This window comes from Scyliorhinus canicula, chromosome 20, assembly GCF_902713615.1.
Source record: "Scyliorhinus canicula chromosome 20, sScyCan1.1, whole genome shotgun sequence".
Taxonomy (NCBI): domain Eukaryota; kingdom Metazoa; phylum Chordata; class Chondrichthyes; order Carcharhiniformes; family Scyliorhinidae; genus Scyliorhinus; species Scyliorhinus canicula.
In genome coordinates this window covers 36,985,682-37,005,452 of record NC_052165.1, presented here as the reverse complement: position 1 = coordinate 37,005,452, position 19,771 = coordinate 36,985,682, and the positions used below count along the sequence as shown (strand labels likewise).

Sequence of the window (19,771 nt, the reverse complement as noted above, 5' to 3'; positions counted from 1 at the left end):
CAATGTTCTGAGCCAGTTGCCTTATTCGACCAGCTGCTTGTCGACTCCCACGTCGGGCGAAGTGGTTGCAACACTGAATTTTATGGACTCGCTGCCTGTCAAGGCATCGTGGATCCGTGAGTGGACCCAGACAGACCCAGTCATATCCAATGTTCGGCACATGGTCTTGTATGGTGATCAGCATAAACAGCTCCCAGGCACTTTGCGAACATTTTCCTCCAAGCTGTCCAAATTCATCCTGTTGTGGGGACGTGTGGTCGTCCCAGATAAAAGGAATGGGCATGGGAACCTGGATTGTAGTTTTGGAGTACGGGAGATTGAGAGTATAGAGGTCAGGAGCACAGATTTGACTTCGCAGGAGGGTGCCAGTGTTCAGGTAGGTGGTTTGAAGTGTGTCTACTTCAATGCCAGGAGTATACGAAATAAGGTAGGGGAACTGGCAGCATGGGTTGGTACCTGGGACTTCGATGTTGTGGCCATTTCAGAGACATGGATAGAGCAGGGACAGGAATGGTTGTTGCAGGTTCCGGGGTTTAGGTGTTTTAGTAAGCTCAGAGAAGGGGGCAAAAGAGGGGGAGGTGTGGCGCTGCTAGTCAAGGACAGTATTACGGTGGCGGAAAGGATGCTAGATGGGGACTCTTCTTCTGAGGTAGTATGGGCTGAGGTTAGAAATAGGAAAGGAGAGGTCATCCTGTTGGGAGTTTTCTATAGGCCACCTAATAGTTCTAGGGATGTAGAGGAAAGGATGGCGAAGATGATTCTGGAAAAGAGCGAAAGTAACAGGGTAGTTGTTATGGGAGACTTTAACTTTCCAAATATTGACTGGAAAAGATATAGTTCGAGTACATTAGATGGGTCGTTCTTTGTACAATGTGTGCAGGAGGGTTTCCTGACACAATATGTTGACAGGCCAACAAGAGGCGAGGCCACTTTGGTTTTGGGTAATGAACCAGGCCAGATGTTAGATCTGGAGGTAGGTGAGCACTTTGGAAACAGTGACCACAATTCGGTGACCTTTACGTTAGTGATGGAAAGGTATAAGTATACCCCGCAGGGCAAGAGTTATAGCTGGGGGAAGGGCAATTATGATGCCATTAGACATGACTTAGGATGTGTTGGTTGGAGAAGTAGGCTGCAAGGGTTGGGCACACTGGATATGTGGAGCTTGTTCAAGGAACAGCTATTGCATGTTCTTGATAAGTACGTACCAGTCAGGCAGGGAGGAAGGGGTCGAGCGAGGGACCCGTGGTTTACCAAAGAAGTGGAATCTCTTGTTAAGAGGAAGAAGGAGGCCTATGTGAAGATGAGGCGTGAAGTTTCAGTTGGGGCGCTTGATAGTTACAAGGAAGCGAGGAAGGATCTAAAGAGAGAGCTGAGACGAGCAAGGAGGGGACATGAGAAGTCTTTGGCAGGTAGGATCAAGGAAAACCCAAAAGCTTTCTATAGGTATGTCAGGAATAAAAGAATGACTAGGGTAAGAGTAGGGCCAGTCAAGGACAGTGGTGGGAAGTTGTGTGTGGAGGCTGAGGAGATAAGCGAGATACTAAATGAATACTTTTCGTCAGTATTCACTCAAGAAAAAGATAATATTGTGGAGGAGAATGCTGAGACCCAGGCTATTAGAATAGATGGCATTGAGGTGCGTAGGGAAGAAGTGTTGGCAATTCTGGACAAGGTGAAAATAGATAAGTCCCCGGGGCCGGATGGGATTTATCCTAGGATTCTCTGGGAAGCCAGGGAAGAGATTGCTGAGCCTTTGGCTTTGATTTTTAGGTCATCATTGGCTACAGGAATAGTGCCAGAGGACTGGAGGATAGCAAATGTGGTCCCTTTGTTCAAGAAGGGGAGTAGAGCTAACCCCGGTAACTATAGGCCGGTGAGCCTAACGTCTGTGGTGGGTAAGGTCTTGGAGAGGATTATAAAAGATACGATTTATAATCATCTAGATAGGAATAATATGATTAGGGACAGTCAGCATGGTTTTGTGAAGGGTAGGTCATGCCTCACAAACCTTATCGAGTTCTTTGGGAAGGTGACTGAACAGGTAGACGAGGGTAGAGCAGTTGATGTGTATATGGATTTCAGTAAAGCGTTTGATAAGGTTCCCCACGGTCGGCTATTGCAGAAAATACGGAGGCTGGGGATTGAGGGTGTTTTAGAGATGTGGATCAGAAATTGGCTAGTTGAAAGAAGACAGAGAGTGGTAGTTGATGGGAAATGTTCAGAATGGAGTTCAGTTACGAGTGGCGTACCACAAGGATCTGTTCTGGGGCCGTTGCTGTTTGTCATTTTTATAAATGACCTAGAGGAGGGCGCAGAAGGATGGGTGAGTAAATTTGCAGTCGACACTAAAGTCGGTGGAGTTGTAGACAGTGCGGAAGGATGTTGCAGGTTACAGAGGGACATAGATAAGCTGCAGAGCTGGGCTGAGAGGTGGCAAATGGAGTTTAATGTGGAGAAGTGTGAGGTGATTCACTTTGGAAAGAATAACAGAAATGCGGAATATTTGGCTAATGGTAAAATTCTTGGTAGTGTGGATGAGCAGAGGGATCTCGGTGTCCATGTACATAGATCCCTGAAAGTTGCCACCCAGGTTGATAGGGTTGTGAAGAAGGCCTATGGTGTGTTGGCCTTTATTGGTAGAGGGATTGAGTTCCGGAGCCATGAGGTCATGTTGAGTTGTACAAAACTCTAGTACGGCCGCATTTGGAATATTGCGTACAGTTCTGGTCGCCTCATTATAGGAAGGACGTGGAAGCTTTGGAACGGGTGCAGAGGAGATTTACCAGGATGTTGCCTGGTATGGAGGGAAAATCTTATGAGGAAAGGCTGATGGACTTGAGGTTGTTTTCGTTAGAGAGAAGAAGGTTAAGAGGTGACTTAATAGAGGCATACAAAATGATCAGAGGGTTAGATAGGGTGGACAGCGAGAGCCTTCTCCCGCGGATGGAGGTGGCTAGCACGAGGGGACATAGCCTTAAATTGAGGGGTAATAGATATAGGACAGAGGTCAGAGGTGGGTTTTTTACGCAAAGAGTGGTGAGGCCGTGGAATGCCCTACCTGCAACAGTAGTGAACACGCCAACATTGAGGGCATTTAAAAATTTATTGTATAAGCATATGGATGATAAGGGCATAGTGTAGGTTAGATGGCCTTTAGATTTTTTCCATGTCGGTACAACATCGAGGGCTGAAGGGCCTGTACTGCGCTGTATCGTTCTATGTTCTATGTTCTATGACATCCATAATGGTCACCCGTGTGTGACCAAAATGAAAATGTTAGTCTGGTGGTCAAATATCGACATTGAGAAAAGGGTCCAACGCTGCTCCTTTCGCATCAGAAGCTTCTGCACCGCCAGGGTTTGAGGTACAAATCATGCACTATGGAGAAAATGTGATGATCTTTCAGCACGCATAGCCTCTCCGAGGTGCTTGTCACTGACCAGCACTCCAAGTTCGTGGGTTTCATGAAGATGAACGTTATACGGCATATTCCCACCGCCCCTTACCACCCAGCTTCCAATGAGTTGGCGGAGCACGCAGTGCAGATATTAAAGCAGGACCTCCTGAAACAGTCTTCTGGGTCCATGGACACTAGACGGGCTTGATTTTTTTTTTAATAGGACCACTCCGCACGCGGTGACTGGCATAGCTCCCGTGAAACACCTAATGGGCTGCAGATTTCGTATCCGCCTCAGCAAGGATTTTCTGGCCAGTCCGGTCTGCACCTAGTCCTGGTGTTTGTTCACGATTTTGCCAGCGGTGTTCGAGTGGATCTCCGGCATTATCCTTCGACAAACGGAGCCAATCTCTTTACCAGGTGCATGTCCGGGGCCATGTTCAACGTAAGTATTTGGACCACATTAAATCCAGGAGGATCTTCCGCATGTAATTGTCTCCGGAAATCGCTTCTCCAGCCGCAGCAGCTACAGGATTCCGATCTCTCTCTGACACTGCACTGCGCTCACGGCCTGCTTGGGTCGAACCCCATGAAAATGGGGACGTAGTGATGATGGAGGCTCTCGACTCCAACTCCGAGATGGACACATAGGACGCCTCCGAGGGGAGTCCTCGGTTCTGCAGCCCCTGGCGTTCATCTCGGAAGCGCCTCGTCGTTATACACCGCCCGATGTGCCGCCTTGTGCGCATGACACCCAGCATGATGTCAAAAGAGTCCGTGCCCTCCTTTTGGTGGATGGCTCGAACCTTGGAGGGAGGGATGTTATAACCTGCCTGGATCCTATTGACTGGGGACAATTGGTTACCCCATGTTATTTGGGGTATATGAGCTCTCCTAATGAGAGGGGGATAGCACAGCTGTATGAATGAAGCTGGCCAGTGAACCACTGGCCCTGTGTACATATTCTTTAAATAAAGTTTTCTGCTTGACTCTACAAACTCGTGCTGGATTTTTCCTGGCCCTCACAAAACCCACCCTGTACCTTTCCTAGGCTTAAGTGCCTGTTTTGAACTCGACCTTGTCTTTAAATCCTGCAGCCACACGCCATATAATTGAATTCAATAAATCTGCTTACATATTCTTGCGAAAATGGCCACCAAATCTGTTGGATATGTTAGGACTGTGACTGCACTTCAAAAGTATTCCATTGGCTGAGACATTGTTAGAAATTTCACATCTTCCTACATTTTCTACACTGCCTGTTACCTAGTTAACAAAACGCCAGAGGTGAGTAGAAGGGGATGAATGGCGATCAGATATCCCTACCGGCTCATTGGGGGCCCAATCAAAATGGAGAAGTCATTTGGGAGTGCACAGATTCCCATCAAGAGTACATTGGGAGTGCCGGAGCCCATGAACCTCAACACATCATCTATCTTACCTTTCAAGTACTGTCAGTGTCTTGTTAGATTCATCAGCCTCATCAAACTGTAGTGGAAGTAAGTCAACTAGTGGATCCTGATGTTCTTGCTTGGTGTCTCGTTGTTTTAGCTGCCAACTGAAATAATGAATGCGGCCAGCTACAATAATAATCTTTATTAGTGTCACAATTAGGCTTACATTAAGACTGCAATGAAGTTACTGTGAAAAGCTCCTAGTCGCCATATTCCGGCGCCTGTTTGAGTACACGAGGAGAGAATTCAGAATGTCTAATTCACCTAACAAGCCTGTCTTTCGGGACTGTCGGAGGAAATCCATGGAGACATGGAGAGAATGTGCAGACAGTGACCCAAGCCGGGAATCGAACCGAACCTGGGACCCTGGCGCTGTGAAACAACAATGCTAACCACTGTGCCGCAAACGATGCTACTAACCTTACACTCAGCAGTCAATGTCTTATGTACTAATTGTAGACCTAAGCTATGCACCCTGGTTTAAGAATGACTGAATTGCTTTTGACAGTTTTTCCTTCTACACTACAACTGCCAAGAAGATCACCTGGATCAGGTTACAGGGGCTGGCAGGGTGGGGTTAAAGCCACAATTAGATCAGCCATGGTCTTATTGAGAAGTAAAAACCTGAGGTTTCTGGGTTGGTGTGTCTGTGCATCTCTTTTTGAATGCACAAATGGTAGAATGGTGCCTTGATTTCCCAGTTGCATGAAGACAATTTGGGGGTGGACATTTTGGACTATCTGAGAAGAGATATCAATGGCATACTTACAAGGGAATTTTAGGTTACAGGGGCAGGCAAGGTGGGGTTAAGGCCACAATTCATCACCTTATTGGGTAGTGGAGTGGGAAAATAGCTTACAGCTAATGTTTTTATAATTCACTGTGTAACATCACAAATTGTGGAGGAAAGAAAATCAAAATGGGACGTTATGTCAACTGCCATTCATAATGGCTAACAGTTATGCAATGCCAAGGCTCCCCGGTTGATTTATTTTTCTCCTTTCCATTTCTAATTCAAATCCTCAGGCATCCGTTTCTCCTCCAGTGAGCCTACTTGTGACAATAATAAAGATTATTATTATAATGTTCCTAGTTGTTTGCATCATTCACTCTCTCTTAGCAAAAATCAATAATCTGTTGACTTGTTGAAGCTACAACAGGACTACTACCATGCCAAACAGCATATGGTCCCAGAATAGCACAATCGCTTCACAGCTCCAGGGTCCCAGGTTCGATTCCGGCTTGGGTCACTGTCTGTGCGGAGTCTGCACATCCTCCCCGTGTGTGCATGGGTTTCCTCCGGGTGCACCGGTTTCCTCCCACAGTCCAAAGATGTGCAGGTTAGGTGGATTGGCCATGATACATTGCCCTTAGAGTCCAAAATTGCCCTTAGTGTTGGGTGGGATTACTGGGTTATGGGGATAGGGTGGAGTTGTTGACCTTGGGTAGGGTGCTCTTTCCAGGAGCCGATGCAGACTCGATGGGCTGAATGGCCTCCTTCTGCAGTGTAAATTCTATGATTCTGATTCTAATCTACTGATCAGATCCAAGATCTGCAGTCCTGCACATCCAGCCGTGAATGGTAGTGAACAATTCAAATAACTAACAGGAGGCTCCACATCCCTTGTTGGAGCACAGCACCTCTCTGCAAAAAGCAAAGCTGATGCATTTGCAGCTATCTTCAACCATAAATGCGGAGTGGATGATCCATCTTGATTGCCTGAGGTGCACAAGTACCAGTCTTCAGCCAATTCAATTCACTCCAATCACGTGAAAGCACTGATACTGCAAAGGCTATGTGTGGGTCCTGATGACATCCCAGTAATAAAACTAAAGGCTAGTGTCCTAAGTCAAGTTAATCCAGTACATCTACAACACCAGGCTCAAGGTAATTCCCTCATTATGTCTTGACCACACAAAAATGGGTAGCACAGTGGTTAGGACTGTTGCTTCACGGTGCTAGGGTCCCAGGTTCGATTCCCGGCTTGGGTCACTGTCGGTGCGGAATCTGCATGTTCTCCCTGTATCTGCGTGCGTTTCCTCCCACAAGTCCTGAAAGACGTGCTGTTCAGTGAATTGGACATTCCGAGTTCTCCCGCAGTGTACCCGAACAGATGCCAGAGTGTGGCGACGAGGGGATTTTCACAGTAACTTCATTGCAGTGTTAATGTAAGCCTACTTGTGACAATAAAGGTTATTATTAAAAATACCAGGACAAATCCAATATAGCCAATTACTTTCCCATTGGCTTCCTTCTCAATCATCAGGAAAGTGATGGAAGGGGTCACCCACAGTGCTATCTAGAAGTACGTAACTTGACAACCTGCTCAATTTGGGTTCAGCCAGAGATGCTTGGCTCCTGACATCATTACAGCCTTGGTCCAAACATAGACAAAAGAGGTGAGGTGAATATGACCACCCTTGACATCAAGGTGACAATGGAGTATGGCACCAAGGGACCCGAGCAAAACCTGTAGTCAGTGGGATTCTGGGTGGGGTATGGGGGAAAGCTCTCCATTGGTTGGATTCATTCCTGACACAATGGTTGTGCTTGTTGAAGGCCAGTCATCTCTATCCTAGGACATCATTGCAGAAGTACCTTGTAGTGCCCGAGGTTAACTGCTTCATCAATGATACCCTCCCCAAATCATAAGGTCAGAAATTGGAATGTTCGCTGATTGTAATGTTATGTTCCATTCACAATTCCTCATACTGAAGCAGTCCAAATGCAGTAAAAACCAGGACAACATTCAGGCTTAAGCTAATAGAGCAAATAACATTCGTGCCAGGCAATGACTCTCCAACAAGAGAATCTAACCATCGCCCCATGACATTCAATGGCATTGCCATCACTGAATCCACCTTGGTCAACATCCTGGGGGTTAGCATTGAACAGAAACTGAACTGGACCAGTCATATAAATATGGTTACAAGAAACGGCCAGAGTCTGGGAATTCTGCAGTGTGTAACCCACCACATAATTCCCCAAAAACGCTTGTCCACCATTTACTCTCCACTTGCCTGGATGAGTGTGGCTCCAACAACTCAAACTGCACACCATCTGGGACAAACCAGCCTGTTTCATAGTCTCCTTAACCACCACACTAAATATTTTCTCCCTCCTCCACTGATGCACAGTGGCAGCATATGATCTTTATACACAATGCGCTGCAGCAACTCACCAAAGCATAGTGGTTAGCACAGTTGCTTCACAGCTCCAGGGTCCCAGGTTCGATTCCCGGCTTGGGTCACTATCTGTGCAGAGTCTGCACGTTCTCCCTGTGTCTGCATGGGTTTCCTCCGGGTGCTCCGGTTTCCTCCCACAGTCCAAAGATGTGCAGGTTAGGTGGATTGGCCATGCTAAATTGCCCTTAGTGTCCTAAAAGGTTAAGTGGGGGTTACTGGGTTATGGGGATAGGGTAGATACGTGAGTTTGAGTAGGGTGCTCTTTGTAAGGGCGGTGCAGACTCGATGGGCCAAATGGCCTCCTTCTGCACTGTAAATTCTATGAAAGCCCCTCTGACAGCAGTCACCAAACCTGTGACTTCTACCACCACTTGAATGTTCCCCTTAAGTCTCACACCTTCCTGACTTGGAACAATATCGCTTCACTGTCACTGGATGAAAATCCTGGAGCTCCCTTCTTAATAGCACTGTGGGTGTCCCTACCTCACGTGGGCTGCAGCAGTTCAAGAAGGCAGCTCACCACCACTCCCGGGCAGAGCAACAAATGTTGCTCTTGCCAGCAATGCCCACATCAGCTTGATGGGAAATTCATTTTTTGTTTTGGAATGCTCAGTTGTATACAGTGCTCTTTTTTTTTCATACAGTGATACTGTCAGCATCTATCCCCTTCTAAATTCTCCTTTATTTTGTCCATGGCAGTTCTTAGCTTTTTCTGTGCAAATTGCCCATATTTAATCCCATTTGCATCTAAACCATTGTACTGTAAGGGTCCAGATGTTTTTTCCTACATATTGTGCACACATTGTAGGGAAAAAACAGAATTAATAGTCTTGAAGGATATTTGTGTATAGTACTCTTATTTGCAATAGTGTGGGGGGGTAGGGGGGGGGGGTTGAAATAAATATCCATCACACTATCTTTCTTATTCCACTGATGTCATACATGTGGGGGAAAAAACTTCAGTTATCTGTGCTATTGTTATTCAGCATTAGCAATGGTCCATGCCCCACAATAATTCAATAATTGGCTGTAGAAGACTTATACTGTAGCAAATGTCTTGGAAATTGGGACTCCTCCATAAATAAATATGTCCCTATTGCTATTGTCTGGGTTAACTTTGATTTTCCACTTATAGGTAAGAAGCTTTTCTGTAAGTGCCTACAGAAAATCGTGCCCAGCTGGAATACAACGCTCGAACATTTGAAATAAACCAGCACTAATTCTTACATCATAAGGAGCAATGGCTACACCCAAGGACAAGAATGAATTGAGAATTAGTAAGGAAAATGGTTGGACTTTTAAAATTTTCTTTCACACTGTTTTGAAATTGGATCAGACAGATGGCGAATCACTTTCAAATTCTGTACGTTTCAAGAACAGAGGATGTTAACGGCTTGGGCTATGAACAATTGCCAATAACAACACAAACACTTCATGTGGTGGGCGAATCCAGAACAAGAGGACATAATGTTAACGTTGGAACTAGGCCATTCTGGAGTGAAATCAGGGAACATTGATTTAACACACAGGGAAGAGAACGTCTGAAAGTGTTCTTCTCTTTCCCCCACCCCTACAACATGTGGTTACTGTTAATTGAAATTCTTAAGCCTTGAGATCAATTGGATTTTTGTATAATAAAACCAAAATACCGTGGATGCTGCAAATCTGAAATTAAAACATAAAGGCTGGAAAACTTAGCTCTGGCAGAATCTGTGGCGAGATAGAGTTAGTGTTTTAAGTTCAAAATTGAAGGGAGGAGAGATCAGTTGTATTTTTGTTGAGTTGAGATATCAAGGTTTATGGAAGAAAGGCAGGAAAGTGAAGATGAAATACAGATCAGCCATTAAATATTATAATGTCATAACCAGCTGAATGGCAAGCTGTTAAATTGTGGTAATTGGATTAACCATAGATACTGGGACGGCTTAATGTCTCCTAACATATCAAGGAACTTGTGTTGCATTATGTAGTACCTTCCACATCTTTAAGATGCCTAAAGCACCTTTGATTGCTTTACAATATAGTGGTTTATAGGTAACTATAGCCACATAATGAAATAAGGTATATGAAATAAGGTGGCGGTGTCAGCTAGATATTGGACAGGACAGCTTTGTTGCTGCTCTTTGAAAAGTGTCATAGGTACTTCACATTCACTTAGGACACGGCCTCAGTTTAACATTAACCTAAAGATGGCACCTTCAAGTCCAGCACTGATTCAGTACTATCCAGGCCAACAATATGTGCTGAAATTCTGAAGTGATCCTACAACCTGACTCGAAGGTCAGAGTGGTACTAACTGAGCCAAGGCTGACAATGCCACTACCTATTTGCATCACAGGAAAGTTAAACATTTATGAAATGGAACAGATATTTATCATTCCGTGGTCTTCATAAGAGGGCTGAGGTAGCTCAATAGAATTTTGTAGGAGTCTGACTAACTCACTGGGGAGTGGCACCACAACTTGGGCCATGTAACTTGTTTTATCACCTTGAAATTAATTGTCAGCTGTGACAGCCTGTTGATCAAATCAAAAGGATTCCTTGATCTGTTAGTGTAATGCATTAGCATTGTGTTCTGGAGTTGTGCTCCATCAGTGTGCCACCCATAGATTTGACTATATCATGGAAAATGCTTCCTGATTGAGCTAAGGACTATGTCAGCAATCATACTGCAGGGTTCAGACCAAGGCCCAATCAGAAGATAACTTTTTAGAGATATGTCTAAACACATTGGTGGATTTTGTGGGCAGGCCTGCAGCTGTACAGTGGTTAGAGATGGTTCAAAAGTTAAAAAGGTAACGGAAATCACCCAGGACAATTTTGTTAAATTCCAAGTGGTGGTTTTCTTGCTGTTTACTGATCTAAATTTCACCTAATACTTGAGTTGCCAATATGGAAAGTTGCAATATTTTATTCTTGTCTGTATAGACAGTTGGGTCACTCCAGATTTAATTTCCTCTCCCTGCCCCATGCATTGGCTAAATCTCTGAAGGAACTAATTCACAGACAACCTAAGACCACCTGGGTTTGAATCCGCTGTGTCTCATGTTTGTTGTCTGATTAAACGTGTCGCGTCTTTTCGTCCGACGTCACTTCGTCCAACGACACTTCGTCCACGTCTTTTGGTCCAACGTCTTTTTGTCCGCCCGTCTTTTGGTCCAACGTCACTTCGTCCAATTATCCAATTACAAATTAACTCCGTTAATTTACTTGCTAAAATGCAAGTCATTGATAAAATGCAAGTAAAATGCAAGTTGAAAAATGCAGTTAAAAAGTTAAAAAATCTAAAAATGCAGTTAAAAAATCTAAAAGTTTACTAATTACTTAAAATTCCCGAAATTACTTAAAATTGATGTAAATGGTAAATTCCCGAAATACCCTAAAAGTTACATTTCCAGAACTGTACCCGAGAGAGAATCATGGGGAGAGGACAAGATGATTTGATATTCTACAATTCCGACAGACACAGATATAAGTGGGAGTCTATTTGGATTTAGACAATGAGTGCAGTTCTGAAAGAAGCAGATTTAAACTCGATTTTCGTCGAGTGATTAGGGTTGGCAGTGGCTTCTGACATTACAGGTCTGAAATGATCAAATATTCCATCAGATACAATGGCTCTCATCACGCTGGAGCATACATGGGTGAATATCCTGCAGCTTATCTTAATAATGTCTGGAGATCAAGCAGCACAAATGCAGAACTCAACTTCAAGAGGCGAAAAAGGTGGAGAGGATCCTTGAGCAGTAACATTGAAAAACTAAATTAAACTATTTGTAATTGGATAATTGGACGAAGTGACGTTGGACCAAAAGACGGGCGGACAAAAAGACGTTGGACAAAAAGACGTGGACGAAGTGTCGTTGGACGAAATGACGTCGGACGAAAAGACATAGCACCCTGATTAAAAGATGCAATGTGCGGCTTGATGTGTCTTGACTGAAATATTTTAACTGGACACTAGATGGAACTCCAACTCACTCTGTTCTGCTCTGTGTTGGCTGAGGAAAAATAGAAAACATAGTCTTGCTGCCAGGAAGCAGCAGATGAGTACTTGCAAGAACTTTTAACATTTGCATTAGCATCTGGTGTATTTTTGCCATCCTTCCTTCCTTCCTTCCTTTTCTCTCAGTTGCCAGTTTTTCACAGAACCAAGACCAGCCTGGTCAAATTTACAAATGTATGCTGGTTGCAATGTTATCCCTTTTTTTCAATCCCTCTGTCGCATGGTTAACTATATAACTTGCTTGTTCTACCAGGGTTTAATTCCTTGGAGCCCTTTCAATGCTAACTATACTATTTCCAAATGCATGTTATTGGCACAAGGATGGGACATACTGACCAGAACTTGGTGAATTGTCACTGTGTGAAATTGCTCAACAGCCGAGATACCTACATACACATTCCAGGACGCAGACAATTATTGAAGAGCACTTCTTTTCCTGAATGTTGTCAATAATAAAACTATCAAAGTACAATTTGTGATGAATAGAAACCTAAAGAACAGAAGTGTTCCCTGACAAATGTAACTAAGAGGTAACAACATTCAACAAAATAGAAAAAGCACCTGTTTACAAAATATGCTTTGTAAAATTCAAGTTTCTGCCATCCTTGTCCTAGGGTAATTAAGTGGAATTGTAGGTTGAGGACAGCTGGATTAATCTTTTGTTTCTGTGCACAAAGAGAGGGGGGGGGGGGGGGCCTGTGGGGGTTGAATTCTGAGTTTTGAAGAGTTTGTACCGGGTTTATCTCCTGAGCATTTAAGATGTGTGTACTGTGGGAGAAAAGTATGTTAATTTCAGGATGAAAGGTTGCCATTTTTTTGTGATCCCTATGTGTTACTCAAAATCTTTAATACTTGAGCTCATAGGCTTTAAGCCATTTTGGAAAATAATACCTACCAAGACTATTTCACAGAACTCCAGCTCTGAAAATATTTATTTTTGTGCAGAGAGAAGCAAGCAGTTGCACTATAAAGCAGTCCTCTTTCAGGGTCAAATTCTGATTTAAAATGTAGGTTTTACGCTATCATCAAGTAACATAATCTGTTAGTTTCAACTCTGTTCAAAAGAAAATCCTCTTTTAAGCCTTTAGGACTTTGTGGGTAATTTTGTATCAGGCATACAGCTGAGATGTTTTTCCTTATTCTGATCGGTAGCAACATTTTGATTCCATCCTCACAAAACTAGACTAGTTAGTGTAATTTTTTTTAAATGCATAGTACCTCAGTGAACACTTGCCACCCTGTGACTGGTTCCTTTTATTATGGCGTGGTCTGACAAACCAGGCTGGTCTACACAACTCTTGTGCCGTTTAAACTATTTACAGCTCTCTGGTGTACAAGTTAAGTACCGACTGCCATATCATTGAACTCAGCTGTCAGGAGTTGGTGGGGGACACAGTGAATGTGGTCACTCTAAAATGGCACATGCTGTGATGAGCAGCTGTAGCTCAAGAAAAATCGCTTGGGAAGAAAGAAGATTTCTTCCTTCAATAAACATTGGTTAAATAACTTGGAACTGATGGTGTCAATAATTCACTGATTCAAAGTGCAAAATTTAAACCACGCCAAGAGGTCCCAGGTCCAGACCTTTTGGGAGCATTTTCAAATGATGTTACTCTGGTTGAAAAAGTAGAACTTCTGATGAATTCTGTGCCGAGGCATATCAGAAGGTTTGTGGCTTCGAACTCCACTGCAGTCTAATTTTGGATTATGAGGTCAAACTTACACATTTGGAGGTCTACTGGATGAGATGTCAAACTGAGCCCCCACCCCACCATCTGCCCCGTCAAGATCCCATTACACTATGTGGGAGTAGGGAGTGAACCCCTCCAATATCATTAAAACATCATGTCTTTATGGTATAGATGTTTTAAAGGGTGGCACTGCTGCATCACAGCTCCAGGGACCCAGGTTCAATTCTGTCCTCGGGTGACTGTCCGTGTGAAGTTTGCACTTCCTCCCCATGACTGCGTGTATTTTTTCTGGGTGCTTCGGTTTCCTCACACAGTCCAAAGATGTGTAGGTTAGGTGGATTGGCCATGTTAAATTGCCCCTTAATGTCAAAAAGGTTAGGTGGGGTTACTGGGGTACGGGGATATGGTGGAGGCGTGGGCTTAGGTAGGGTGCTCTTAATTGGTGCTTTCTGGAATAGTAAGAGCGAAATACTCCACGATAGTCATCTCTGACCACGCTCCACACTACATGGATGTGAGGTTGGAGGTGGGCGTTGCCCAGAGCCCCACATGGAGGCTGGACACAGACCTCTTGGCCGACATTGTCTTCTACCAGGAAACATCACAGGTCTTATGCAAGTACAGGGAAATCTCACCTTCCACGGTCTGGGAGGTACTGAAGGCTGTGATCAGGGGAGAAATTATAGCCTATAAGGCTCGCAGAGACAGGGAAGAGAGGGCAGCCAGACAACTGATCAACTCCGTCCTGGAGATAGACAGAAAGTACTCCCAGGCCCCAACCAGAGAGCTTCTGGCAGAGAGGAAAAAGCTACAAGTGGACTTTTAACCTGCTATCCACCAGGAAAGCAGTGCACCAATTTCACCGGACACGGGGGACCTTCTACAAGCACGGAGAAAAGGCTGGCTGCCTCCTGGCTCACCACCTGAGAAAGCCGGCATCCACGAGGGAGTTAGCGCAGATAAAAAACATCAGAGGCAGACTGGTAACAGCCAAAAGAGGTCAACTGAGCATTTGAGACCTGCCATTGAGGGCTGTACACCTCCGAGCCCCCTCCCGATGGGGCGTGGGGAAGAAACAGTTCCTCGATGGACTGGAAAGGCTAGTTGTGGGGGAGGACAGACGGGGGGAACTGAAAGTATAAAATAGGTCTGATAAAAATCATGGAGAGCATTAGCTCCATGCAAGGGGGGGGGGGGGGGGGGGGGGAAGACACCGGGTACCGATGGGATTCCAGCGGATTTCTATAAAATATTTGCGCCGGCCCTGGCCCCACACCTAAGGGATATGTTCGCAGACTTGCTAGCGTGGGGCAGCCTTTCCCCTACGCTATCACAGGCCACTGATTCCCAAAAAAGACCTGACGGAATGCGGATCGTACAGACCCATTTCACTACTTAATGTAGACACTAAGATATTCGCGAAAGTCCAGCTGCACAGGGGCACATGGCAGAGATGCCCACTGACCCGGCTCCTGTTTGTCCGAGCAATTGAACCACTAGTGATGGCTCTGCATGACACAAAAAGCTGGAAGAGCATCCAAAGAGGAGGCAGAGAGCACCGAGTTCTTCACTCTATGTGAATGACCTGCTCCTCTATGTCTCGGAACCACAGAAAGGCCTGAGAGCAATCGTGCAGCTCCTGAAAGAGAGACCTACAAACTAAACCTGGGCAAGAGCGAGGCATTCCCGGTGAACCCAAGCGAGGTAGGGACAGAGCTGGAGGGACTCCCATTCAGACTAGCCCAAAACAAATTCCGCTACCTGGGGATCCAAATAGTCCCCATGACTGGATACAGATCCACAAGTGGAACCTGACCAGTCTGGCGGAGAAGTCAAAAAAGACCTGCAGAGATGGGATACTCTCCCGCTCTCTCTGGAGGGAAGGGTGCAGACGATCAAAATGAACGTACTGCCGAGGTTCCTCTTCCTGTTACGATCTTCATTCCCAAAGCCTTCTTCCACAGAACAGACAAAATGATCATGCCGTTTGTGGGCCGGGGGGTAAGAATCCAAGAATCCCCAAATCAACACTGCAAAGGGGGGAAGTTATGGATGGTCTGGCACTGCCTAACCTACAATACTACCCTCCGGGCCCTCACCATGGCAGCGCTTCCATCCCATCCAATAAAATGCACATCCTGCCCATTGGTGGTAGCCACATGAAACCAGATGAGGCAACATTTCAGTCAAACTGAGATGTCCCCCATGGCCACCAACTGAGGAAACCATAAATTCCCACCAGCTATGCTCGACACCGCTTTTAAAAATTGGAGACAGGATGGGGGTGGGGGGTGACGGATGCTAACAGTAGGGATTTTTACATGGGGGAACAGACTAGCAACACTGAGCAAACTGACGGAAGACCTGGAACTACCGACAGGGCAGGAACTTAGGCACCTCTAGGTCAAGCACTTTCTCCGCAAGGAGACGGTAGGATACCCCGGGGCCCCGAGAATCACACTATTAGAAGACGTGATAATTAAGGATGGGGGAACTGAGAGAACATCTGCGGACAGTTACTAGACAGGGCAAGACTACCACTGGATGAAGCCAGACAAAAATGGGAGGGTAAACTGGGGACAGAAGTGGGTTGGGGACACTGGAGTGGAGCACTAAGCAGCGCCAAATCCTCCACCTCCTGCACAAGGCTCAGCCTCATGCAGTTTAAAGTGGTGCACAAAGTGCACCTAACCGCAACCCGAATGATCAGGTTCTTCCCGGAGGTGGAAGGTAAATGTGAACTGTGCCAGGCAGGCCCGGCCAACCAAGCCTAGACTTGTAGGCTTCCCCCAGACTTGTCGGGTTCTGGACAGCCTTCTGCGAGGCAATGTCCAAGTTTGTGGAGGTGATGGTGGAGCCGTGCCTGAGTGGCGGTCTTCAGGGCATCAGACCAGCCAGAACTACTCATGAGAAAGGGGGCCAGCGCCCTTGCTTTCACTTACCTAATCCCATGCCAGAGAATCCTGCTTGGCTGGCAATCAGCAGCACCACCCACAGCTGCAGATCAGCTGGCAGACCTGGCGGAATTTCTCCATCTGGAGAAGATCAAGCACACCATCCGAGGGTTGGAAGAAGGCTTCCACAAAGCGTGTGGGCAATTCGTCGGCCTGTTCCAAGACCTTTTCGAGGCCAACCGTGACTAGGGGATGGGGGAGAGCAGGGGATGGGGTAGAGCAGATAAGAACACACAAATACAGGAGATACAAAGGGGGAAGGGAGGAGCAAATGAGGAAACCCAAGGGGATCACATGGAGGAACATTGGTGGGTGGGGAGAGAGGGGCAGGAGTTCCCCATGTTACAACATTTCAAACAGGTACTTAATTAATTGAAATAGCTTGGGAAAGCCTGAGGGTGAATAAAGGTGATCTTAAAAATTCAAGTCACTATTTGTTTTGTTTGTATCCTCCATTCCGCTGAGGCCTCTCTCTCTCTGCCGTATATAACTATCATTTTGACCTATTAAAAACAGGTTGACAATTTCATTACCTGTAGCACCCACATGCCCCCATTTGTCCTGCCATTTGAACTCACCTTAGTTCAAGTAAGACAACCCCTTCCCTAACTAACTCTCTTCCTGCATTAACCAGATGTCTGAGACAGGTTGTACACAATTTCATGATGTGCACTCCTCATGTCCATTAGGAGCTGCTTAATTTTTGGCATTGTAAAATCCTTATGCCAAAATTAGCCTTCAGGGGTTTGAGCCTATAAGGCTGAATGCCATATGTGCTTTTGGTCAATGAATTTTCATTGTTTATTATAGAATCTAGGATTATCAGCAGGAGTGTCATGCAGTGTGGGTAGGCTGCTTGCTGTTTTGTGGATGAATATTTTATACTGCAACATCATAATACAAGCATATTGTCCTTGACCTATCTTTGGTACAAAATTCATTTAACAATGTGATAATGTTGTGGTATGAAATTGTCGTGCCATCTCTTTGCAAGCTCTCATGTTTTCGTTCTGCTCAAACTACAGAGTCTGTCAAAGTGACATCAGAACTGGAATTGTGCACATCTTTGCTGTTGCTATGGCAATGAATGCAATTCTGCATTAACTTGTTCATAGCTGTGCAAAACTTAACAGTTCTTGCGTATTTCGTATCTTTTAACAAAATGTGAGATTCATTTCTGGTTATTCTATCTAATGCAATTATGTAGCCCCCCTTAAAAATAGGAAAAATGTCCCGTGAGAAAATTTGACATTGAGCCAAAGGATGAACTATTAGGTATGTTTAAGGAAGCCTTAGAAAAGCAAAAGAAATGGATTTTGGGGGAGGGGGTGGGGTGGATGGAGAGTGTTCCAGAGCATTGGTTTGAAGCCCCAAACAGATGCCAGTGATCAGGTGAATTGGGAAGGATTCCAGCACAGGGGAGAGAGAATAAAGTATTTTAAATTTGAGGCATTTGTAGCCTGATGAAAATAGATTATCAGAAAGTGTGACTATTAAGCTGTTTAATTGTCATGGTTCCATCTAATGTTCTGTTGAATGAATTACTCTGCTGATCATTTAAAATTCAGAGAATTTAAAATTCAGAATAATACCAAATTGCATGTTACTACTACTTAGGCAAAAGTGACCTGTGCTTTGGGCTTGGTTGAAAGGTGTACTATAAATCCAAGTCTGTCTGAGCGACATCTTCTGCAAGTGATAAATGATGGATTATCCATCCTTGTTGTCTTTTTATTTTTTTATATAAATTTAGAGTACCCGATTCTATTTTTTTCCCCAATCAAGGGGCAATTTAGTGTGGCCAATCCAACTAGCCTGCGCATCTTTGGGTTGTGGGGTGAGACCAACGCAGGCACAGGGAGAATGTGCAAACTTCACATGGACATTGACCCGGGGCTGGAATCGAATCCGGGTCCTCAACGCTGTGAGGCAGAAGTGCTAACCGCTGTGAGGCAGCAGTGCTAACCACTGGGCCACTGTGTTGCCCATCCTTGTTGTCTTTAACCAGTGTTCAACATTTGGCATGACATCCTGCTCCATTAAACAGCTCTGTTGAGATGGGAAGGTTAACCATGCAATGGCAATGCATGTTTCTTCTCTGGTTTCCTGTACATTGTCAATTGGTTCTCTCAATGTTCATCCCTTTGACCTGTGTGTCCTGAGGTGTCATCAACTTTTTTCTGTATGCCAGCAACATCCGGCTGTATCTCAACCATGTCTGCTGACCTTCTGTTTGTCTCTACACTATCTGAATTAAGTCTCAAAGAGTCCAGCTCTTATTGCCCATATCTTGTCAATTATCAGAATTGCACCTTTCTACCTCCGCATTCAAGGTTGAGCAAGTCGTTTTCATTTACAAACGTGACTGTTTCATCACTCCAGCTTACCATCTTTCTTCATAAACTCTGCTTTTGCTGACTTCTGTTTTTCCCCCAGAGCACCTATTTAAAAATCCTTGTCGGTAGGTCGGTTCATGGCCTTTTCCTTACTCTGCCTACGTAAGCTGCTGAAGCAGCTGCTGCAGCCTATAACTGCTCTCAGATGCACTGCTGCTCCAACTCTAACCTTTATTTTTTTTCTCTTCCCTCTCCTCGCTAATGGCACACTCTCTAGTTGTGTCTCTTCTTGGAACTCTCTCCCGAAAATCTTTCCGCCTCTAAATCCATTTTTCTTCCCCAAAAGGAAAACAGAAACTGGGAAATAAGAATACAGGTTTTTTTCCTTTTGGGTTCTGAGTAAAATTGATTTCTCAACACTTTCTGGTCACACTAGAAGTTGAGTTGAGTTAGGGAAGGAGATTCAATCTGCTTAAATGTTAAGCTTTGTTCTGCTGCTCATTGTACATTGTACACATTAAAGTTTCCTGTAGCTTGCTAGTTTTTCCCAGTTTTAATATGCCACTTAATTTCTCCCCTCCAGATGGTGCTGTGTTTCAAGTGACAACGATGAAGTTTTAAAAAAAAATTATATAACCTTTTAGAAGTATCACTTTTGTGTTTAGACACTTGCACCAGATTGCGAAGCAGTGTATACCATTCTTTCCACTTCCACTCTTATTAGTTAACATTTAGGCGCCTCAG

The 19,771-nt window shown here is 44.9% G+C and overlaps 1 protein-coding gene across 1 annotated transcript in view; it reads left to right on the top strand.

The window, feature by feature from the left end:
- The window catches only part of LOC119954876 (coiled-coil domain-containing glutamate-rich protein 1-like), a 32,600-nt gene extending 22,907 nt beyond the window's left edge, over positions 1-9,693 (top strand). The window contains exon 3 of the transcript XR_005458324.1: positions 9,176-9,693. The gene's annotated coding sequence lies outside the window, so the exon portion shown is untranslated. The remainder of the gene's footprint in view (positions 1-9,175) is intronic.
- The last annotated feature ends 10,078 nt before the right edge of the window (positions 9,694-19,771 follow it).